This window comes from Pinus tabuliformis, chromosome 8 (assembly GCF_031772625.1).
Source record: "Pinus tabuliformis cultivar Carrire ecotype Pingquan chromosome 8, CPIR1, whole genome shotgun sequence".
In the NCBI taxonomy this organism is placed as follows: Eukaryota; Viridiplantae; Streptophyta; class Pinopsida; order Pinales; family Pinaceae; genus Pinus; species Pinus tabuliformis.
Genome location: NC_142294.1, coordinates 1,321,226,857 through 1,321,248,544, shown reverse-complemented (window position 1 = coordinate 1,321,248,544; position 21,688 = coordinate 1,321,226,857).

The window sequence follows — 21,688 nt, the reverse complement described above, 5'->3', positions numbered from 1 at the left end:
TTGAAAGGAATATAATGAAAAATCAAGCTGGCAGTCCCGGTTTCTGTGCATATGTGTTTTATGTGTTATGCTCTCGCATTGTTTATTTTCTTTGTTTAAGAATTCGTATGCAGGTAATTTCTGTATAGGGTTAAAACCTACAGATCAATGAAGGTGTGGGGGATTACGGTGCCATTGATGTGGACATCAACTACAGGACTCCCAGGGTCCAAATATTTTGGACAGATTATTTGTCCCAACATTAGATCGGACAATTGTCCTATGACATTGATATTTGGGGCATCTCTCTTGCACCTGCCTAGGTGCCTGAAACACTTCTCCTTGATCAATTTGTTGTAGGTTGGTACATCTTTTATGGTCTGAAGAAGTGGGATTTTCACACACAATTGTTTAAGTTCTCCCAGAAGTTCAGTCTCCTCTGGGTTTGGTTGCATGGCTGCTATTAGTCTCTCAGGAAAGGGTGGAATGGCTTTGGGTTCACTTTCCTATTTCTCTTCCTCATCCTCCAGGGGAGGAGGTTGGCGATCTGGAAGGACCTTCCCAGATCGTAGGTTGAGCTCTTGAATCTCCACAGCATAGGTAGGGCATGTTGTCTCTCCAGTATATACCTGTTGAGCCTATCTGTTGTTGGGGTTCGAGTTTGGTTGAGTAGGCTTCTGGGGTTGTCTTGGAGGAGCAGGAGGTAATGGTTATGGTTGAGCAGGTGGTGGAGGAAAAATAGTGGGAGGAGAGTTGTATTGGGGCCTCCACCCTAGCTGAAGTGCATTCCATTGAGGTTGTAGCTGAACATGTGAATGGAATGAACGAGCAGTAGTTTGAGTATGGTATTGAGATGGATAAGACCAAGGAGGGGGTGCGGACCAGGAAGGATGAGCAGGGGGACCCCAAGAAGGTATGTGAGCAGATTGGTTAGGGTTGTAATAAGTTTGGGATGTCCCTTGCATCCCCTACTGGTAAGGTCTGGATCCATGTGGCCTCCTTTGAGTGAGGAAGTAGAGTGGTTCAGTGGCTCCCTCAGCCCCTTGGTACATAGCTTTATGTCCAGGTAAGGTTGGGCACTGGTTTGTAGGGTGGTCTTCCTCACAAATGAAACGTACCTCTACTAAGTGCAATGGACACTCATTCTTAGGATGCTTCCTTGTACATCTGGGACAAAAGATGGCCAAAGCCCTCTCAACGTCCTTTTTCTTCTGTTGGATTTGGAAAGTATCCAGTTGCATGGCAATGGTCTGTCTCATCTCACTTTTGAGGTCTTCCATCTGATTTGTAAACTCATGCTTGGAGAAGGTGGCACTAGCTAAAAGTGGATTCCCCCTACCTCCTTTCTGGGTTGCCCTAGAATGGTTTCTAAACACAGTCTTTATGTCATCATAAGGTAGTTGGTAGATATCTCCTCCGGCTAGCAAATGGTGGGTATCTAGAAGGTCTTCAGAGACTCCTCGGAGCAGAACCAGCTTCAGAGATTCAGGGTCAAGTGTGCACCTGGCCCTTTTATAACTAAGTTGGAACCTTTCTTCATAGTCTCCTAAAGACTCATCACTTCCCATGGTCATCCAAAAGATCTCTCCCTTTGTTTCCTTTGACCTACAGTAGTCCTGGTATTTGTTGTTAAAGGCTTGCTGCATCTGAGCCCAAGTTGTGATATTGTTTCCAGGTAACCCCATGAACCAGCGTAGTGCTGCATCCTTGAGGGTAGAGGGAAAGAGTTTCAACTTTTGCTAGTCTTCGACATAGTCATAAGTTCGACAAAGGACAACAAACTCAAACAAGAAGGTATCAGGATATTCAGTGGTCAACCCATGGAAGTGAGGTAAGGCTGAGGGACTTATGTTTTTCATTTTCATGTCCCCATTGGTCTCTCAAATGGGAAAGGCACCTTCTATTCTCTCCTCATCTCCTATACTGTTTCTTTGTTCAGCGATGGTCTCAAGAGGAATGTTCTCTTGCTCTTCTTCCATTATAGGATCTTTATATATCTCTGGAGGTTCACCTATAGGTTCTTCTGGATCACTACCACTGAAGAAGAGAGAAGGGTGACTAAGTGATGTGGTGGGGGTGTTGGGTAAGAATTTTCCTGTATTGTCTCTATTCCTACGAGGCATGAGATGGAATATTTTTGGTTGATTTTTGGTTTTTTTTTCTACTTGTACTTGCAAAACTAAAATTGACTGAACAACAAATTGCAACTAACTACAATAAACCTTGCTGAAATGCAAATTGCAGAATTGAAATGAAAGCGGGAAATGACTAATCTATGTTCTTGAAATGAAATTGCAAAAAGGAAATGCTAGTCTAGGAAAGCAGGAAATGTTTAATCGAATTTTGTGGAAATGAAATTGCAGAATGGAAATGAAACAACTACTCTACGCTTGCTGAAATAAACTACTGAGTAGCGGGTTGTAGTAGAAAATAGAAGAAAAGCAACAATCACAAATACTCTGACGCTTCCCCAGCAACGACACTAAAAATATGGTGTGCTCCAGTATTGCAGCAATAATGTTGCAACTCCTGGGACTCCCTTCTTTACTTTTATCAACCCGGTAGTTCGTAACAAACTTGGAAGCGACGATGCTATATGCACAAGTACTAGCTCTTGCCGCGGGCTATCACTTGATCAGCTGACACAAGTCTGCTAGGATCTTAAGCCAACTTCTATGTGCTCTTAGAAGAAGCTTTTAACTGTGATGGATGAAATCTAACTCAACAGAGGCTAATCTACTTGCAGAAAGAAGTTGAAAGTTGAAAAGAAATGCAAACCCTACCAAACCCTAGTTTTACCGACTAACTCTACTGGTGTAAGAAAAAGGATGAAAGCTACAGAAATGGATGCCATTGACTCTTGGAAAGGTAAAATGCATGTGACTTAGCTACTTCTGAAGGAAAATATGGATAAATAATCTTTTTGTATTTTTGAGTAATCTTTCAGAATTATTATGCATGTGCTTTAACTATTTTTGACTGTGTAGAGGTTGATTGGTGAAAGTAGATGGGGTAGGTTCTTGCAGAAGGTTGGGAAGGTGAGAAGAGGGCCTAAGGAGTCCCTAACACCCTTCCAGAGAGTTTCACAGTGTTCGGATCTCGAAAAACTGCTCTCGTGAACTTCTACAGGAAGTTTGCAAGGGTTCTACAAGATGTTTCGAAAGGATATTTTGGAGGGTTTATGGTGGAAGAAAGGTGGAAAAGTGGATATGGATGTTGGATGAGGATGTGAAGAGGTCTAGAACCTAGTGAATGAAGCTGAGGAGTGATGAGGATGGTTGGATTTGTTCAAGGATGGAGGGAGCGATGTTGCACAAGGATGTAGAAGTTAGGTCAAATTAGAAAAGGGTGGCAAATGAAGGGGAGGAATCAGAGTTAGAGGGTTGGATAAGGTTGTCTAATGGAGGAAGGGTAGGCAGGGAGGTATCACAGGTGTTCGGCACACTATTTTCCAAAATTGTCCAAACAAAGACTACACAAACCAAATATCTAGCTATTTTGACCTAATTTGACCTAGAAAAAAGCAAGCATGATGAACATAAATTTATTGGTAGAAAATCATGTAATTTAACTATGAAAACTAAGCAAGAACAGATCTAAGCATGTAATCACAACTAGTATCAAATTTTGCAACTAAGAATCTAACACTAGCAATTGCATGATGAAGCAAGAACAATGTTTTTGTGGCAGCAAGGATGCCTTGGTCTCAGCTCATGGTCCCAAGGAGGGAGAGGTGAGATCAAGGGTTTCTTGATGGCCTTTTTCAAAGATATTCTCTATTATCAACCTATCAAATCAACCTAAAACATGAAAAGCTATTTCAACCATAAAAAATGACCTAAGTAACCAAGCAAGATTTTAATCTACTAGCAGAAATTATTCTATGAATGCAACAAAAACATATAAAAGTACACCAAGGAGGTACTGGCAGTTGGGTTGGGCCCAAACCCAAGAGCTACAACCTCCTAAGAAGAAGCTCAGAGCTTATGCAAACTGAAACTGATCTCCATTACTCAAAAAATAACCATGTCACAAAAATGTTTACAGCAAAAGCTCTAAAATGGGCTGGAAGGCAAAGCAACACTAAAGTGCGAAACATGAATGTTCAAGAAGTAAAATACGAAGGCTAGAAGCCTTCCTACTTATGCACTACAAGGACCTCCAATAGTCCTCCTTAATTCAAAGGGCTCGGCTACTCAAAACTGCAAGTACTCAGCCACTTCACAAAAGTTGCTCAGCTGCCCTTGGGAATCACCTTTGGTGGGCTGCTGAACTCTGAGCTAATGGTGGAGAACTCGAGGAAGGGGCCATTTAGTGCAGGATACACCCTTCCTACAAATCCTCAGCCTTGTTCCCTTGTATTTGGCTGTCAACTGGCTCATAGATGCTTGACCTTGGTCCAAAAGTTGTCCAAAAATCTGCAATAAGCACGTATTAGACTTCATGGTCAAGTGACTATTCTCATTGATTCAATTAACGTAATTATACTCAAAATCATGCATAAACTATGAATAATGGTGGCTTAATTGAGAATAATATGCAAAATGAGCCCAATAAGTTACCCATTTTTGGGGCTCATCACCCTCAACAAGACTAAGCCTTAAATCCTCCTTAGTGAAGTCACCCCATAGACATTCCCAATATGGCAATTTATCTCATCTAATAATCCCTGAAATTATGTTTCCAAGTCTTTGGTAAACACATTCACAGAAAATTGCATAATTTATTTGTCATTGGGCTTCTATTCAACTATTTCTAGCTCATCATAGAGATTTTAAATATGGTCAGATAAGAAGTAACGACTTCACCGTTATGCATCTTGGTTATCAGCAACTTCTCCTTGAGAATCATTTTAAGAATATGTTATGGATCCTGGAATAGCTTCACAATGGCTTCCCACATTTCCCTTTCTATATTATTCTAAGAAACATGTGTTGCAATATGATCACAGCTCCCATCTAGGACCATCCTCTTTGCTTTGGCCATATCCTTCTTAAACTCATTAAATTGCATAGGATCTGTTGGTTTTTCTTCTACTATTGTGATGAACTCTTTCAGGCCATGCTCATCTGAAAGGAATTGCATCTTATCCTTCTAGATGGAAAATTTTGAGGCTCTATCAAGTCTATCCTAACCTCTGAGACCTACTATGGCCATCCCCGTGAAACTCAAATAAATGGAGAGTTAAACTAGAAATCTTCTTCTCTTCTCTACTTTGACTCTCTTATACTACTCACACTCTTTTAGGAATGAAAATCTACCTCCAGATATCTTTCTTTGGATAATAATTTTGCTTCATCTATTCACTAAGATTACTCACTCATCCTTTTGGATGTCCTTCTCCAGAAACTGGCACACAAAATGAAATCTTTGCAACTAGAACTAGCTAGTCTCACAAACTCACACTTCCAAATTTATTTTCCTGCCATAGTACTAGTGCAACTGGAAATCTCGAATCTCCTCCTGCAAAATGGGAACTAGAGATCCTCTGAAAATTTTTGGAATTTCCTTTTTGTTCTTTTCTCTTCCTGTCCTTGCACAGATCTATAGCTAAAACCCTTTCTGTGCTTAGATCTACTCAATGAATTAACTTATTTTCTCACCAGAAATATGTATCCAATGCATCCACTACCTGTTGGAATTCTCGTCTAGGCAAATCGAACTTTTCCTGCACTCTACCTATGGAAATCAATTTCTTCCCAATAATTCGCACTACATTTCTAGCTTGCATAGATCTAGAGAAATTATGCTAAGATATCCCTCTAAAATTGCACAATCTAGCTTCTCTCACTTCTGAGCCTCTGATATGACCTTCAATGCTTTGATGCCATGTGAAAATTCCTTGATTGAAATTACTTGGTATTATTCTCCTAACTATTAGAAGTTTAATTGTTTACAATAATTATCAAATAATTCACAATTACAATATTCACCATAAAAAACACTATGCAAAATAAAAAACCAAGAACTGAGAAATAAATGCACACAATAAAAATAGACACCAATATTTTTGGACTGAAAGTCCCCAAAAAAACCCTGAAGGGAAAATGGGTGCAACTTATTAGGGTTTATTTTATTATGATGTAGCAAGAAACTATTAGTACAATAATTTGAATTCTTGACTAGCTATCCACTAGAAAATATACTGGGCAAAATAATTAGGAGAAAAATGATCACTCTGGAAAATAATTTGGCCTCTCTCTAGCCCCCTCACACTTCCCCTCTCGCTGCTCACATTGTTAGCCCGATGAAAGTCGTACATCCCTAAATATTCCTCCTAATGGGGCATCTAGCCTTCCCCTGTCCACTTTTTTTTCTTTACCTTCCATACTGAAATCCTTCCACTAGAATATGAAACAAATCCTTCCTAGAAAATTGCTCTATTGAACTAGCTAACTCCCACTACTTGGAGAAATTTATTTGCAGAATATTTCGGTCTCCCTTTTCCTTCCTCTCCGACACTAGAAAAAAAATGGGAATCTCTTGGAAATTCTCCTCTACTACTCCCTCAATCACTCATATTCTCCTTCTGGCTTACTAAATCATGACAACTAGAAAGTTCGATTTGCCAAGATAACTCACTCCCCTATTGTGACTTTCTCCATCACATCGATTTTCTCTTATAATCTCTTTTTGGAGCTTCAATAACCACAATTAGATCCTCATCAATGGCTAATATCATCGTAGACTCAATTCATGTGAGTTTCTAGAGATATTTCAATCATCCTTAATTAATTCTCATTAACTAACTAGTTTTCCTAAGTTAGAAAAAAAGAATTAAACCATGGCTAATTAATTTAATTAAGGAATTTCACGAGCTTATCTTGCAAAACATTTTATGGGTTTTGGAAATGTCATGTTCCTTAGCCTATTAGACACAAATCAAAACTAGAACACCAGTTTAATGCTCCCAAAAGAACAAAAGCTAACAAACACTCATTTTCCTAAGATTTTCAAAATTCATAATCTTTTTATGGAAGAGGAGCTATTAGAATATATTCACTTTACGTATAGAATTATATTACCCTATATTTCTTGAGGGAGAAGGCTCTAGGGAGATATGAGAGGAGAAACAAAGTTCCTTATACCCATCCTTGACAATATAGATAGAAGATTTCCATCCAAGTTTGTCTTCAACATGTTGTTTCTAGGGAGCACACCCTATTAGCTTTGTTTTTAAGGTTCCCACTAAGGGTTGAAGATTGATGAGGAAGGCCTCTAGGTTCCATATGATCCAACCACTAGATTCATCTTATCTATAAATATGAGCAAGCATAGTCTATCCAACATCACGAGTGAAGTGCTCCAAGGGACATAATTCTTGTAATTTGAGGAAATGTAGTTGATACATTGTTCAGTCTATTCACAAGTGATTTTTAATTCCATTCCCAAGAACCCAATTGAAGTGGTCATTGATGAGAGAAGTTGTGGTAGATATAGGCTTCCATATTAGAGATTATTGCTGAGATGTTTGAATAAGGTCGATATTGTTTCAATTTCCACAATGTAGATATTTTTCTTTGAGGACTTTCACCCACCAAGTCTCTGAATTCACTTTAAGCTTCCAGAGTAGCTTAACTCCTATCTCCTTATTCATTAGAATCGGATATGAGATACCAATTCCTCCATGAAGGTTTGAAGCATGCACATTAGTCCATTTTACCAAATGATCATTTTTAGTAAAGGATTTGCTTCCTTCCCACAAGAATTTTCTAATATAGAATCTAAAGTGATGGAGAGCATATTACAGAGCAATGAGTGCCAAAAAATGATACAAGCGGATGGTTGATAAAATTACCTTTATGAGGATGATGCAACCTATAAAATTTATCCATCTGGATCCCCATGCATCCAACTTATTTTTTATTTAACCATAGAATTATGCCATGCTTGAGGAGAATGAAATTTAAAGTAGATGGGGATCCCCATACACTTGAAGCCAAGAATATCTCCAATTTTATAATATTTGAAACTAGATCTATGTCCCAAGAAAATATTTGGGACTTGGTTGCATTGGCTAAAGCTCCTAAATTTGAGACAAATATGTCTAGAAAAATTTTCAATCTCTTGGAAATGGATAGAGAAGCTCCACCCAAGTGGATGGTGTTATCAATGAATTGATAGTGGTTGGCACTTTTGACATTTGGAACACATGTAAGACCAAGGAGGCAACCATCGCTATGTTCAAAATCTAGTGGCTACTTAAAGCATCTTCCATGATGCTGTATAAAAATGGGGATAAAGGGAAGCATTGATGTAGGCCCCGAGAGGCTTTGAAATATTTTGCAACTCGACCATTCATCAAGGGGGTTATTCAAGGGGAGTTGATACAGAGAGTGATCTATAGATAATTTTGGCATGGAATCCCATCTTCTTCATAACATTAAGTTAGAATGTTTTCCTTAATTTATCAAAAGTATTAGCCAGGTCAAGTTTAATAAGCATACCTTGATCACCCCTTGTCCAATTGGAGTCAACAACCTCTTGAGCTAGGATAATGTTAGCTATGATCTATCTCCAAGGGACAAAGCCTCCTTGGTTTTATGGTATAATGTAAGGAATTAATTTTTTTAGATGATACACAAGTACCTTGGAGATAATTTTATATGAAACATTGCAAATATAGATTGGGAAATATCTATCAAAAGAAGAGGGATTAGATTCTTTTGGAATTAGAGCCAGAAAAGATGAATTTATACCTTTGCCAATGCAAATATACTTTAAGGAGTATCTGACCATTCCGCACATATCTGTCTTGATAACATTTGAATAGTGTTGATATAAGTGAGTGAAAAATCCATCTAGATTAGGGGGTTTATCATGTTGGAAGGAGAAGACAACCTTACTTATTTCTTCCTCTATGGGTGGAGTAGTTGGTTGGAGATTCAAATCTTATGTGACGAACATCAGAATTTGTTCAAGAATATAGGATTCATATTATTCTGAGGGTGGATAAATATTCATATACAAATTACTAAAATGGATAGTGGATTCCCTTTTGACATTAATAAAGTTGTTAATTTTGAGCCCCTATACATGTACTTCTTTGATATTATGTTTCCTTTCCTAGTTTTTAACTTACTTGTGAAAGCATTTCGTGTTTCTATCACTCTTTTGAAGCCATATTATATGGGATTTCAGCCTCTATTAATCTTCTTATTCATTTAGTAGTGAATGATATTTTGCAAAGGTGTTATTTTCCTAAAATAATATTTCCTTTGTGGTTGGCTAACTTTTAATAAAAGATTGGATTTGCTCCATTTTATGTTCAATATCTTCGATAGTTTCTTTTGAGTCAGACTTGGATTCTCCTAGCCATAACTTGATTCTCCTTTCAAGTATTTTAATTTTGGATTCCCATATATGAATAAGTTTTTCCTTTACCCAAGGGAGTCATGAGGAGGCAAATAAGTCATGAAATTTCAGTGACAAGGACCAGAGAGAGGAATATCAAAAGGGAATTGGGCCATAATTAGCCCAGTTGGAGAGATTTTCTTAATAGGGAAATGGTTTGAGCCATTATAGGAGAGGATGGAGGAGTGAAGGTAAATATTAAGGGTCAAGAAACCATAAGAGGCTAGGAGGAAATCTAGTCCTGTAGCAATATCACTTAGGCCATGTATTTTATTATTCAAGGTATAGAGAAATCTTGGAGGTTTGATGTCTAACAAATGGAGGTGGCTTATAAAGTCCTCCATATTCTCTTGGAAATGATCACAGGTAATGAATGCCCCTTTTTTCTCTCTATTATGGCAGGTAGAATTTAGTTCCCTCCAAATATGCAATTGGAGCCATATTAAGAGAATTTAAGGCCCATGAGGGATTTATAGTAGTACTTTTTTCTTTGAAACGAATTGGAATATATACATTGATGATAGAACATAATTTTTTTGATACGAGGATCTAGAAAGAAGTAGCAAGAAAGCGAGTTGTCTTGAAGGAGTTTAGAAGTTGGAGTTAATTAGGATCCCACAGAGTGCATAATATTCCTAAGGCTCCCCTAGAGTTGATAAAGGATATTTCATTTTTGTTCTAGATCTTGCTATGCCTTACTAAGATCTATCACTCTTCCAATTTTCTCTCTTGAAGAAGGGCGACTAAGGATTTTTTAGTTTTGATGAGAGATTTTACTGCAACCATTATTTTTTCATATCTAAGGCCCCTACAATTCCAAGAGACTATGGTAATTACTTACTCTTAGATTGGGCTGCCTCTTTAGGAGGGGCTTCTCCAAGTCCTTTCTTGATTTCTTTGTTATTATGTTCTTCGAGTTGATGAGGGATGGTATGTTAGTGACCTAAATCCTTTGCTTTTTTAGTATTTTCAATGTTGACTTCTCTTTTGGTTTTCATTCCTCAAATGTGAAAATGACATTTAAACACTTTTTCTTTCTTTGCTTCATATTTTTCTTCTGCTCAAATAGAAAATACAGAATAGCTGCAATTTCTCTTAGAGAGAGGAATGCCTCTTCTTATTTTGAGTGTTCCTTTGAATTACTATATGTATCTGCACTAGATCTGAGCTCGTTCATGGGTTCTAGTTGAAAATATGGCTGGGACGGTTGCTGAAGTTGAATGCATGGTTCTTAGATTTCATGATGTTTGGTCCCCCCTTTTTCCATTAAAGTGGCTAGGGCTTCAAACCTTTTCCCATTTCCTTAGCGATTCCCTAATTTGCTTGACCCTTCGTTACTATCAAGAGATTTATTCTTTGGAGAAGAAGGTCATTTTACTTGTTGGATTTTCTTTTCCTACTCGACTTGGTAGGAGGCCATTGTTTATTAGGGCCTTGTCTCTTCTTGCTTGTTTCTATTGCTACCAGGATCTCCTTCTTTTTCTTTATCTTCTTGCGTTTTAGGAAAATTTCTGGCAAAGTGCCCATATTCAAGATAGACTTTACATTTTAATGGGATATGGTCATAATCAACTTCTTGAATATGGGACTAATTGTCAAGGAAGAGATAAATCATAGCGGGGATCCCTTTATTGAGATCAACTTGCACACATATGTAAGCATAGGATAAAATTCCCTCACGAGGCTCCACACAATCAATGTATTTGCCAAAAACAATTCTAATGCATTTGAAGGTATCATCATTCGAGCAATGGAGGGGAAGGAAGGGGAGTTTTACCTTAACAGGGATAGAGGTGGGAATATCACAATCAGGGTTGAAGTTAAGGCTCTAATGATGAAGGTAGAGGCCTTTGGGCCCATGAAATATGACACTCTCCTAAAGATCTGGCACTTGTCAAAAGTTTTTCAAAGAAAAAGGTGAAAAACAATTTCCCATAAAAGGAGGAAGCGATTTCACCTTTGATTAGGGGTTTCCTGTTATTTTCAATCCACATTTGAATAATCAAGGGAGAGGGAGATAGACCCATGAATTAACCCATCAAGCCCCATTCAAATAGTTGGAGCACATGTGATCTGGTATGAGAGGCAAAGGCTTCAACCTTTGGAGTGTCATCAAGTTTCTTAACTATTCGAGATGGAGGCACTTTATGGAAATTGGACCCAATAATCAGAAGGGAACTTACGGTAGCAATTTCTTGAGCCAAAGGGGAATTATCAAGGGGAGGATTAGTCATGGTTGACCATCCAACCAGGAAAACATGTTCCAACAAGCATAAATCAATGCCAAAAGTGAGACTCGGCATAAAGAGGAAAAGATAGAGGGAATGTATTCGGGAAGTGCTGAGAAGAAGTTGAACACAAGGAAGATGAGGCCAAGATTAGAAAGGGGGTGAAAGTGAGTAGAAGTGAAAGGAACCATGCATGTATAATGCACAGTGGGAAGGGAACTTAGGGCCATAGGGCCATCAAGCTGAGTGACAAAGTGAATATATTCTTTAATAATATCAATGCATTTTATTAATAACTTATTATTAGTAAGAATATTAGCTTCCAATTATCATTATAAAACAAGAATATTACTCAATAATATATTATAAAAGTACTAATTTCTATGCTTCCTTATAATACATAATTTAGGGCCTAATGATAATAATAATCATAACAATATTATTAGAATAACCAATATAGATTCATATTAACCATAGATCTAGCAATTGAGGGATGAAAATTTTGAAATGAAAAATTATTTTAAAGTAAAAAACTTGAAACAATGTTTGTAGCTCTAGAGATTTGGTTGCCCTTGCCACCTAATAAATATGTGGTTCAAATGGATATATATCATTTTTCATTGTTTAGATTGCATTTTTTCATACATAAATCGATTTAGTGCCTTGAAAATTCCCTTGTCCACTTGGATTGCTTAGACTACATAGGTTATACTTGTAATGCTAACAAATCCTTTCTACATTTCCCACAAAATTGATTAAAAAAAATATACCTAAAAAATGGTCAAAATGTAGAATAATGAAACTAATTGATTTTTTTCAACCATAAATTTATTTTGAATTGATTTATATAATATATACATAGTTTTTGTTTAAGCCTACCCACGAGCCCCACACACACATATATAGAATAAACATGGAAATATTTTACTTCACTGTGTGTATTGAAATATTTTATATATGATGCACATTGAATATTAAACCATCAGTAATATTTCTTAAATGTGGCATATTAATTTTATACTAAGAATTGAATGAATTATACATCGAAAATCTTATTATTCGTATTAAGAAGTCATTGAATTTTTTCATCCTCTATATACATATATCTTAAACTAATTTGAAATATATTAGTTAGTATAGTCTATTTAATTGTTATATTGAAACATTCTTCAAAAATATAATATTTACATATGTTTCTCACAGTCAAAAGTTAAAATATAGAAGAAATGACCTTTTTTAAGCGTATTTTTATGTTTAATTTTAACCAAAATCTAGCATAGATTTTTAAAAACTTGAGTTTAAGTTGTTTAATTTGTAGAATTTGAGTGTCTCATACATTTTTGAGGGCGTTGAATCCATTTATGCACTAAAAAGTGTATCTTAAAGAAGAAAATATTAGAATCTTGCTTGAGATTGTATAGTTGAATTATGGTGAAAAGGCTATTTCTTCTATAAGTTAGACTACACCATATGTTACTTCACATGGATATTGAGAGTGAAAGTGAAATATTTTTACCACATCTCCTTCATACCAAATATATATATTATTATTTTTTTATTTAGCCAAAATTGTTTTTAATATTATAAAATATTTTATTTTTATTTTAAAAAGGGACACATGTCAACTCCTCATTGAACACAAACAAAATCACACAACACCCTCATATTGGGTTGTAAAATCTTTATGTTAAATGTTAATATGAATATGCTATTGCGCTAAGAAGTGCATTCTCCAATGTAGTATGACGCTGATGGGTGATTTTGATTTAATATAGAGTTAAAACATGTCGTTTTTAAAACAAAAGATAAAATAAACAATTTCAATTATAATTGTAAAAAATTGAAAAATGAATATGCCTGATAATCCTACTTTTACAAGCACACATATTAAGGAGATGCATAAAAAATATTTCATTCTGCACTCTTAGATATAAATGAAATATTTCTATGTCCATGTAAGTAACATAATTTATACTAACTATAAAAATAAATAAAGTAATTAAAAGTCAGAAAATATTATATTTTAACTTTCTTATGTTACTTTTAAAAATATTTCAATATAAAATTAAATAAACCATATGAATATCCATATTAAGTAATATTATTTCAATATCAATTTCATGCTTATATTTATATAGAGATAAAGTAAAAAAAATAAAAATAAAAAAATATTGGCCATAATCAAGTATTGAAATGTGCAAAGAGAAAAAATAATTGAAAGTACAAATATTCAATTAGTTTTTAATATGAGGGAAATGTGTAATTCATTCAATTTTTAATATAAAATTGACATGACATTTTAAAAATATTAATAATAATAATAAATTCAATGTTGATCATATTTAAAAATATTTACATGTATTTAAAAATATATTAATAATGAGCTTACTCACTGTATAGTACATGGTGATAGAGTATTGTCTTAAGGTACTCTGTGGTGTAAAGGTAAAGGTCACCTCTTCAAAACTCTGTGGAAAAAAATCCAACCATGTTAATGCTATTACAAGGTGATTTTGAGGATATAGATACTCTTGATTCATGGCTACTCAAGGCACATGTTAGGCATGCTAGTTATCTCAAAGCTCACATTAGCTAGCAAAAAATATATGTATTGATAAAGAAAATGCATTTTAATATGACAATATGTATTGGAGAGGTAAATCCCCTCTACGGATAGAGGCGATCCCTACTAGCCCAGCAAGGGTCTAGCAACAATCAGTCAATGCTACTATGCAAGTTCCTAATTGCAATTAAACAAGAGGTAAAGAGCACCTACTTGGATTCCAGCGTTGTTGTTTGATGAAGAGATGCCACCTTCACTCCTTCGCTCCGGCTGGTCACAATCTCCCGCGATCTCCGCGAATAGACACCTGCACACACGAAGAGGAAACAAACACAAGCGTGAAATCTAATAAAAGCAACCATACATCAGTCAGAAAAGATGTAATTCACATTTAACCATTGCATAGACAAATGAGAATGGAACAATAATAGTAGTCATCTATTATTAATCAAGCAAAGAAGAGTACAACCAAATGTTCTGACGTCGGTAACCTTCTCGGGAGGGGCCAGTCAGCAAGTGTCTCAAGCATTCACCTTTGGAAATGATTCTCCCAAGACAAGAAACTCTCTCTCTCACACAAGCAACACAACACAACCTTCCCTAAGCTATCATGCACTTCCACACTTATCACACCAAATACCTATAGTAGCAGCAATCTGAGCACTATAAGCTCTACACAATCCAAGCTATTCCAAACTAGCTGCTCATGGTAATGGTGGAAGTTTATATAGGAGAAGGAGCCTCCTAAAAGGGTGGAAGGATGAGCTTATCTTCAAGGGAAGTAGTTGCAAAGGGTCGAACAGACATGCCATAGAAGGGAGTCGATACTCACAAGGCCAACAACCAAGTCTGGAGTTATCTGGAAGGCTGGCTGTTGGAACAAATTCGCCAAAACTGGATCAGCGCGGGTGCATAACTGGTCTGGCGCGCTGACGTCGCAAAGACATAATGGAAAAGGCCATGTCAGCGTGGGTAGATACAAACAGGAGCTGCGCTGGTCATGAAATTCGATCAGCGCGGGAAAGGCGTGTGCTTCCGCGCTGGCAGCGCACGCGGTCTGTTATAAAGCGCCAGTCATCGCAGATATTTTAGAAACAAACGCGCTGATGAGGAAAACTTTGGAAAAGTGGGTTTTTGGCCAGTTTAGAAGGCATGAACTTGATTATTGTGAATTCCTGACACAGTAGGGTGACTGACAGGGAGACAGTGACAAATTACTGTGTAACAGATGCCCCCTAAAGCATGAAGACCGAGAGAGTGGGAGGGGTGAAATGCTTTACAGAACCTTGCCGAACTGGAACACCACCAGGAAGGACCGAATATCTCTGATAATCAAGTACATGCAGTCTAGGCATGGGCGCAGCCATCCGAAAGACATGCGAAAAGGTCTGTGGAATGGACGCAGCCACCCAGCTAAAGAGACCAGAATCATGATAAGGTATGGTCGCAGCCATCCATGAAGACTCAGGTATGGGCACAGCCATCCATCAATGAGTCATGTAATGATCATCCACAAAATCGCAACCTGGACCATAACAGACAGAGATCCAGGGTCTTGCGCTCCGTCCCGATCCGAACAAAGTACAAGTCCAAGCATGTGAATACATGAGCTGAAGTCGAACATGCATGAACATCGTCTGATTACCAGTCAATGATGAAAACTGTTAACAAACGCGAGAGGTACCACCAATAATGACAATGGTCCTCAAGGTACTATAGGTACAATCTGCGGCGTGTGAATCAATGAGCTGGTGTCGAACACCTACAAAATCATTCGATCGGAGGCCAATGATGAAAACCTCGTGTCGAACACGAAGAACCTGCCATTGAGGCATGCAGGCTCTAAGGCACCTGAAGGGAGTCTCTAAGTCACCTTCCCGGATAATGAGCTGAAGTCGACAGGAAGTGACCTTGATCGAAGGTGGGCCATAATGTTTCCCACATCATCGACACGAGACAGAGGTAAAATGATTTGTGTGAGATAGCAGATGACGTTGTATTATTGCAGAGGTCAACTTCTCTTGAACATATCGACGGCACAACGGTGGATTTGGCAGTATTTGACATCAAATGAGCAGAGGGTATGATGATGGTGGCAATGAGCAAATGAGAGGTCAAATAGGATAACCCGTACCCACGGAGGTCAGTTGTGAAACAAAATGAGAAATTCCCACCCGACATGAATGCAGACCAATGCCATGTTCAAGAGCGACATACTGCCGACGCAACAATTGCAGTTCCATTTTCCCCACCATTTTTGGCAGGTACCACGGTTATTTTTGGATGACAAGCTTGACGGGGATAGCATATGCTTGAAGAGTGTCATTTCGACGATACCCGATGTCATCAAGTGTTTAATGAGCCTGAAAAAGGAAAAACTCGGCGTCTTTTCTTGTTTAGAGAGTCTGAAAAGACAGCGGAAACGGAGACTCCAGGGGGGTCCTTTTTCGTACAGTTGTGTCTCTCGAGCCCGAAAAAGTATAAAACAATGCTCGAAAGAACCGCCCGATCATTACAATCGAGGAGTACTTTTCGTAAATAGTGTCTTCGACCCGAAAAAGTAAAAAAGCGGTCAGAAACACATCGTTTTAGAGCCGATAACGAGTGCGAAACGACAAACACCCGACAATCTTTTTAAGTTACATGGTCGGAAAAAGAGCTTAAAACGACCGCCTCTCGTTCCCTTTAACGAGCTGAAAGGAAGCTCGGCCATCTTTTCTTGTTTCATGTCGGAAAAGAGCTCAAAGACGACATTTTTTGGGACCAAGTGATTTTAGGACCATTATGACTTCACCGATCCTGAGGACCTGCACAGTAAAAATACCCGCATAAATCCGTTCGACATGTTAAAAAACATATTAAAACATGTATAAGACATTGACAGAAGTGCTAAATCCATGGTAAAAGCATGACAAAAACCCACATTTGTAAAATCTATAGTTAATTGAGCCATTTTTACTATAAATAGAAGGGTAAATAGTCATTTTTACCATTGTTACCATATTGAGCCTTCGAGAACGTTGTGAAGCTGTGAAGTTGACGGAGCGAATTCTTCCCCGTGCGGACACCATTCATCGAACGGCTTGATCCAGGTAGGTTCCCCTTGCCATGCGCTCCATTTTGAGTCCTTTTAGTAGCATTTTAACGGTGGAATTCGCCCATTTGGGCAAATTCTTTGAGCGTGGATGCGCTCTCGGTCAGCGCGGATTTCCCGCTCGGGACCGCGCTGATCGATTTAAAATTATACGTACCACCTTTTGGGTCAGCGCGGAAAACACGTGTTCTTCCGCGCTGACCCAATGAAAAAACACAGGGGCGCCATTTTCAGCGCGACTGTTTTTAAAACAGTCGCGTTGGCGCGGAAAAATATGAATTTTTTATAAAATGAACGTAAATTTCTCCACAAACAGCGATCTAATGTTTCTTCATGGCTTTGCAGGGCACAATGGCTTTTGTATGGCAAGAGAGAGCCCACGATAACGAAGATATAGCTGCATATGCACTTGCCGAATGCCGGAATGCAATGCGGGCATGCGGTTTCCTGAAATTCTTCCTGACTCCGCGCCTGAGAGCGCAACCTGACTTGCTGGAGTTCCTGATCAGAGCTTGGAACCCAATAGACGGGAAATTCACCATCCGCGGCCAAGACATCGAGTTCGATGCCTCGGATATCTATTTCTTGACTGGTTTGTCGCGCCGGGGCCAGAGGCCCATCCTGGAGGGGCAGCGACCCAGCGGCGAGACTCTGGACCAGCTGATGGCTAGAGTATGCCCAGGAGATGAAAAGACACGGAGCGGGAAGGTTGCTATCCCAACAGTGCGAGACATGCCTCTCCGCACGATACTCTTCCTAGTGACACGGGCAGCAGGTTCCTTGGCCAATCATGAGGCCTCGAAGAACCAACTGTTGTTAGCTCTAGAGTGCCTACAGCCCACCATCTTTGACTGGGCGACTGCTGTCACCGCTAGCATGAAGAGGTAACTAAGCAACTGTCGTCTTGGAGAGATGAAGCAATTTTCCTATGGGTCGCTTCTTCTTCCGCTCATGCTGGAGCGGGTGCCAGTTCTACAGCTACAGGCGATGGCTGTGGATCCACCTAGAGGTCCCCGAGAGACGAGGGCCAGTCGATGGGCCCGCGTCATGCCACGTGGAGGTGGTGGTCGCCCAGTATCTTGGGGAGTGTATTTCAGAGAGTGGCTGGAGCACCAGGTTGTCATTGTGGAGGACTGGCCATATGCCGGCATGGACTTCCGCAATGATCCTGACATGCCACTGCCCGCAGGAGAGCATTGGGATGATGGAGGTATGTCACTTGGTCTTATTTTAACATTTTTTGATGTTTTTGGTTTTTCATGTACATGTCTTAATAAATGTCACCGTATGCAGATGTGGGACCTGTGAGACCCATCGGTCTAGCCCTGACGGCATGGAGAGAGGGGCCAGAAGCTGGAGCCTTGGCCTTAGTACCTCCAGGAGTGGATACATCGGAGACTGTGGCTCACAACCTTGAGGGTTTGCTGGAGGGAGTGTCGGATTACCAGGGGGTCGAGGAGGTCCCTATAGAGCACCAGATCCACACAGTGGGGGTGGCACCCAGGATGCACCGCCTTTTGAGGCGGGTGGCACGAGCAGCTGTATGCTACAGAGAGCATAACCCTGCACACTAGACGCCTAGGTTTACTTCCAATGATGTTTTGAGAGACATATGTCTCGAATGTACTTATTTTTGAGCGCCTCAGTGCGCCACATGATATATATATATATATATATATATACATACTGATTTTTGGATGGATCTTGTTACATGTGATGATGTTTTGTTTATGCTATGCAAATGTTCAGTACAAATGTGATCTTATGTATAAATTGCACAACACATGACCCATATATTTTAATTTTTTAAATGCAAGCTTAAAAGCACACACAGCACGCATGCAAACTATGCTTGGGAAATATCTTATTTACATATGCTTTACTCTATTATGCTTTCTACGTTTTCTTGTATGATGTTATCTATTTCGCAAATGTCTGTCCAACACATGATTTGCCAATGCATCAGTCAGTGTGTTTAATCGTCTCGGAATATGTTGATATGTGATATAGTCAAAATTCCTTTCTAACAATCTGACGCGTAGATACAACCTTAGGATACGTTGGTCTCTGACGGAATATCGCCCGTTAAGTTGATGAACGACCGGCTGGGAGTCAAGGTTTACCATCATTGCTCGAATGCCGAGATCAACTGCTTCGGCTAGTAGCTCAATTACGGCACTGTATTCGGCAACATTATTAGTGGTACGACCGAGGCAGACTCCTTGAAGATCTAGCAACTCTCCGTGAGGATCATAGATTGCCCACGCCGCAGAAGACAAATTGCAAGTACTACGGCAGGCGCCATCAGCGAAACCAACATAAGGTGCACTAGACATCTGCACAAGAAGGAGAAAACACAATAAGAGGCAAACACGCCTTCACACCAAAGCAAAACATGAAATCATGCACACAAAACACACTAAACACGCGTATGTACAAACTGAGTGCACGAAGTCATGCATAATATTTCTTCAAATACAGCCCGTTGCGGGGCTTGTCAAGAGGATTTCCTTCGTAATCAATCAACTCATATGCACCCTTTTGTAAAACTCTTTTCACGATATAGGGAACTAGCCACATGGATTCGAGTTTTCCTGCCCCCAGCTTATCTTTAGCTTGATCGTAGAGCAGTACTAGATCTCCCTCAACGAAGGAACGAGGATGAATATTCTGGTCAAAGTGAGCCTTGACTCTCTTCTTTTGCGCTTCGATAGCCAGAGAAGCTAAACGACGAGTCTCGTCTAACCGTTCTAGGTAAAGAAGCCGTTCCTCCACCGGAGTGGTGTTGGGAAGCAACTCGACAGCTAATTTCAACGAAGGAATCTCACATTCGATAGGAAGGGTGGCCTCCAGTCCGTAAACCAACTGAAACGGAGTGAAACCAGTGGCGTCCTTCACAGAAGTTCGGTAGGCCCACAAGGCTGGGAACAACATCAGATGCCAATTAGACTTGTGCGTATTGACGGTGCGTTGAAGCATAGTGATCAAAACTTTGTTCACTGCCTCAACTTGTCCGTTGGATTGTGGATAGTACAGTGTCGAACTATCTTGACGCAAGCCTAGTTGGGTCGTTAGTTCCGTCATCATGTGATTACGGAAATTCTTTCCGTGATCCGTGACAATAGCCCGAGGGACTCCGAAACGAGTAATGACATGATTGAATAAAAACTGCGCCGCTGTGTAACCGTCTTCGTTCAGTGTAGGCATCGCTTCGGCCCACTTGGTGAAATAATCCACGGCAACGATGATGTACCCATGCCCCCCGGCCTAACGAGGGTTACAGGACGTATAATCGATGCCCCATTTGGCAAATGGACCTACGGTGACAACAGGGTGCAGTGGTGCAGAGCACGCATTTTCCAGTGGTATACTTGGCATTCATGGCATGCGCGGACTGCAAGAATGCAATCTTTGAAGATAGAAGGCCAAAAATAACCAGCACGGAGGATCTTCTGGGCGGTAGCATATCCGGACATGTGACCGCCACAAGCACCAGAGTGGCAGTCATTCAACACCCGTTCAGCTTCCTCGAGAGTCAAACATCGACGGAGAACAGAATCAACGCCGAGGCGGTACAATGTATCGCCCAAAATGCGATAGGGTTGAGCTTGGTGACGAATTCGCCGTCGAGCATCTTTCGATACATTTGGACGGAAGGAAGACGTCTGCAAATATACGATAATGTCCCCGTACCACGGTCGAGGGTGCTGATGAGAAACAATGTTTCATCCGGGATATGCTCCTCCGAACGAGAGGGTGCAGAGTGAGATGGTAAGGAACAAAGCAGTTCAGCAAAGACCAGATATTTCTTAGACTTGGCCGCAGTGAATTCCAAGTCGAACTCTTGGAGGATTACAATCCACTTCGAGTATTTTCCCCCCAGCAGTTGACGCGACAAAATGTAGGTCATGGGGTTGCAGTCAGAGATCACGGTCTTTGTGCGCAACAGGATATAATGCCGGAATCGTTGGACGGCGCAGACAGCTGCCAATGCCAACTTCTCGACATATGCGTAGTGAGTTTCCGTATCCAGAAGGTTGCCACTAAGATAATAGATAACGTGCTCGGTGCCGGCATCATCATCCTGCACTAGAACCATGCCGATGGTGGTGTCAGCGGCAGCTAGGTAGAGAGTGTAATCACGGTGATAGTTCGGAGGTATTAAGAGCGGAGCTGAGACAAGAAGGTCTTTAAGACGCTCGAAAGATTCCTGGGCGATAGCATCCCAACGAAAGGGTGTGTCTCGCTTTAACAATCGTGTGAAACCTTTAGCCACCTCGGCATAATTCAGAATGAATCGTCTGAGAAAATTAGCTTTACCCTGCAAGCTCTGCAATTGCTGCAAAGAGGCAGGGGGAGGAAGATTCAAAATGGCCTCGACTTTGAGGGGATCCAGACGGATGCCTTCCCGGGAGACGATGAACCCGAGTAGTTGGCCATATTCTACGCAGAAGACACACTTATGCGGAT